This window comes from Petaurus breviceps, unplaced genomic scaffold (assembly GCF_028583685.1).
Source record: "Petaurus breviceps papuanus isolate PSGF00001 unplaced genomic scaffold, PetGlider_PUasm1.0 90879, whole genome shotgun sequence".
Lineage (NCBI taxonomy): Eukaryota > Metazoa > Chordata > Mammalia > Diprotodontia > Petauridae > Petaurus > Petaurus breviceps.
Genome location: NW_027187368.1, coordinates 10,808,577 through 10,812,757, shown reverse-complemented (window position 1 = coordinate 10,812,757; position 4,181 = coordinate 10,808,577). Strand labels below are relative to the sequence as shown.

Below are 4,181 nucleotides of genomic sequence, written 5' to 3'. Positions count from 1 at the left end.
TCTCTCTCTCTCTCTCTCTCTCTGTCTCTCTCTCTCTGTCTCTCTCTCTCTGTCTCTCTCTCTCTCTCCCCCCCTCCCTCTCTCCCTCCCTCTGTCCCTCCTTCCCTTCATGCCTCCCTCTATGATGCTGTTCCCAAAAGCTCTTCTGGCCTCTCTCTGCTTTTCCTCTCTATCCACCGCACCAGCTCCTCCCAGTTCAGCCCCCCTCTACAAGTCCATCCCACAAGTGGTATTCACAAGCTCTGGTTTTTAACACTTAACCAGAAAACCAAGCCAATACAAGGGGATCTTTAAATTCCATTACCATTGCACAGATATGTGAACTTGGAGTCACTTAAGGAGGCAGGCAGTATGGTACAGTAAAAAGAGAGATGAACTGGAAATAATGTGAATAATTTTAGATCTTGTTCTACCACTTGCTACCTGTATGATCTTGGATAAGTACCTTAAACCACTTTGACTACAGTGTTCTCATCTGGAAAATGAGGTGATTGGACCAGAGGGCTTCATCTCCCAGGCTCCTTCTAGCTCTAGCTCTATGATCCTATGAACTCCTTTTTATTTGTTTATTTTTCCCAAGGTTATATATATATATATATATATATATATATATATATATATATATATGTATATATATGTATGTATATATATACATATATATATTAATTTTAATGTAATTTTTAAACTTTTTTTTTATTTTTCCAGTTCCAAAGTTTTTTCTACCACCTCTCCCATTCATAAGAAAGCAAGAAAAACAAAACCCATTACAAATGTGTAAAGTCACATTAAAAATTTCATATTAACCATGTGCCCTACCACCCTAACCCTACACCTTAAAAAAAAAAAAGAAAAACAAAAGAAAGGAGATAACAATATGCTTCAATTTATATGACTGGAGGTGAATAGTATGTTTCATTGTGAATCCTTTGTAATTATATTGGGTCACTATGTTCCAAATTACTTTCCAAAATGGTTGGACTAGTTCACAGCTCCACTAATAGTATATTAGTGTACCTATATTCTCACATGCCTTCTAGTATTTGTAATTTTCCTTTTTAAAAATCATCTTAGCTAATCTTGTGGATATGAGGCAGTACCTCAGGATTATTTTTCATTTGTATTTCTCTAATTATTATTGACAAAACATTTTATGCAGATATGGATAACTTGATTTCTTTCTCTGAAACTACTTTTTCATGTCCTTTGACCAGTTCTGTACAACATACAGCCCTTGGCCCACCAAAGAATTTCAGGCTGCTTGTGAAAAATGAAGAGGATGTAAACCAGCCTTGCAAAACATAACCAACCAGAGAACTGCGGGCCCTGGGTGTGGGATGGACGCGGAGCCGGGAGGAACTGGTCCGCTGCTCCCCGGGCCTTCCTGCCGGCCTGAGACATGGCCCGGGGCCCCGGCCCGCCGCTATGCCCAAGAGAGGGAAACGACTCAAGTTCCGGGCTCACGATGCCTGCTCCGGCCGAGTGACGGTGGCAGATTATGCCAACTCGGATCCTGCAGTAGTGAAGTCTGGACGAGTCAAAAAAGCTGTTGCCAATGCTATCCAGCAGGAAGTGAAATCTTTGTGTGGCTTGGAAGCCTCCCAGGCCCCCACAGAAGAAGTTTTCTCTGGGGCTGGGGAGCCCTGTGACAGCAGTGATGAGATGGATGCCCAAGAGGATAGCATTCATGAGCAGACTGTCTCCAGAGAAAAGAAAAGCAAGAGACACAAAGAAGACCCTGAGGGGGCTGTTGGAGAAGAGTATCCCATGGATATTTGGCTTTTATTGGCCTCCTACATTGGTCCTGAGGACATAGTGAAATTTTCCCTGATTTGTAAGGACGCCTGGACCGTCACTTGCACTGCCTCCTTTTGGACCAGATAGTATCGAAGGCACTACACGCTGGACGCCTATCTGCCCCTCCGCCTCCGGCCGGAGTCTATGGAGAAGCTGCGCTGTCTCCGGGCATGTGTGATCCGGTCTCTGTACCACATGTATGAGCCGTTTGCTGCTCGAATCTCCAAGAATCCGGCCATTCCAGAGACCACTCCCAGCACTTTAAAGAATTCCAAATGTCTGCTTTTCTGGTACAGAAGGATTGTTGGGAACAGACAAGAACCAATGTGGGAATTTAACTTCAAGTTCAAAAAACAGTCCCCTAGGTTAAAGAGTAAGTGTGTGGGAGGGCTGCAGCCTCCCGTTCAGTATGAAGATGTTCACACCAACCCAGACCAGGACTGCTGCCTCCTACAAGTCACCACTCTCAATTTCATCTTTATCCCCATTGTCATGGGCATGATTTTTACCCTGTTTACCATCAACGTGAGTACTGACATGAGGCACCATCGGGTGAGGCTGGTGTTCCAGGACACTCCTGTCCAGAATGGTCAGAAACTACGCAGTGAACAGGGTGTACAAGTCATTTTGGACCCCGTGCACAGTGTTCGTCTCTTTGACTGGTGGCATCCTCAGTATCCCTTTTCCTTGAGAGCTTAGTCACTGCCTCCTGTCTTTGGGGGCAGCCCTGAGCCAGTTGGATAATCTGTTAGTCATCAGAATACAACTAGGAAGGGGGCAGCTGGATTGCCTTTCCTGTTAGTAACTCAGATGCTGCTCAATTTCTGGGGGCTCTTACATGGGGCTACAGAAGAATCAAGGGGGGAAACAATGATTTGTAAACCTATTTTAATGTAAATTCTGCATTTGAAAGGAAAAAAAAAACATAACCAACCACCCACAGGCCAGTTTGGCTGCTCACAAGCAGTCTACAGGCTGTATGTTGTGCGGACCTGACAGATCATTTATCAATTGGAGAATAAATCTTAACCTTATACATTTAACTCAATTATCTGACCTTTAACAGAGAAACTAGTGAAGCTTTTCCCAGTTTCCCACTTTTCTTCTAATTTTAGCTGCAATGATTTTATTTGTACAAAATACTTTTAACTTTACATAATCAGAATTTGTCATTGTAGTGCTAGTAAATTTCTCTATCTCCTGTTTGGTTTTGAACTCTTCCCCTATCCATAGATTCAGTAGGTAACTTCTTTCCTGCTCCTCTAATTTGCTTATGATACCATAATTTAAGTCTAATTCATGTACCTATTTTGATCTTATCTTGGTATATAGTATAAGATGTTGGTCTACACCTAGCTTATGGACGATTATTTTCCAGTTTTCCCAAGAGTTTTGGTCAAATAGGGAGTTCTTGCCTCAGTATCTGGGAACACTAGTTACCATGTTCATTTGCTTCTGTCTATTTGACTGTTCAACTTTTCCATTTCTTACCCAGTATCAAATGGTTTTTATGATTATAACTTTATTGTATAATTTGAGATCTGGTACTGCTAAACGACTTTCCTTCACATTTTCCCCCCATTGATTTCCTTAATTTATCATTTCCCCAGGTGAATTTTGTTATTTTTTAAAGCTCTATAAAGTAATCTTTGGTAGTTTGATTGGCATGGTGCTGAATAAGTAAACTAATTTAAGTAGTATTATGCCTTTTGTTATATTGGCTCAGACTGCCCATGAGTAATTCATATTTCTCCATTTATTTAGAATTGTCCTTATTTGTGTGAAATGTTTTCTAATTATGTTCATATAGTTTCTGTGTATATATTGATAGGTAGACTCCTAAGTATTATGCTATGTCATTAGTCATTTTAAATGGAATTTCTCTCTTTTTTATTGCTTAATTTCGTTAGCAATATACAGAAATGTTGATAATTTATATGGGTTTATTTTGTAACCTGAAACTTCATTGAATTTCTTTATTATTTCAATTATGTTTTAGTTGACACTCTAGGGTCTTCTTTTGTAAATGATTTGATCATCTTCAAAAAGAGATAGTTTTGTTTCTTCATTGCCCATGCTTATTCCTTCAGTTTCTTTTCTTGCCTAGTTGTTATAGCTAGTGTTTCTAGTACAATGTTGAACAGTAATGATGAAAATGGACATCCTTGCTTCAACCCTGATCTTATTGGAAAGACCAGAAACTTGCCCCCATTACAGATAATGCTGGCTCTTGGTTTTAGATAAATACAACTTATCATTTTAAGGAAAACTCCATTTATTCCTGTGCTTTTTGGTATTTTAAAAAAGAAATAAGTATTGTATTTTATCAAAAATATATATTTTTGGCATGTTTTCTTAATCATGTGGGTTTTGTTGTTCATGCTATA

The 4,181-nt window shown here is 39.8% G+C and overlaps 1 pseudogene; it reads left to right on the top strand.

The window, feature by feature from the left end:
- Positions 1–1,322: 1,322 nt before the first annotated feature.
- Positions 1,323–2,723, top strand: LOC138150520 (transmembrane protein 183A-like; annotated as a pseudogene).
- Positions 2,724–4,181: the final 1,458 nt, after the last annotated feature.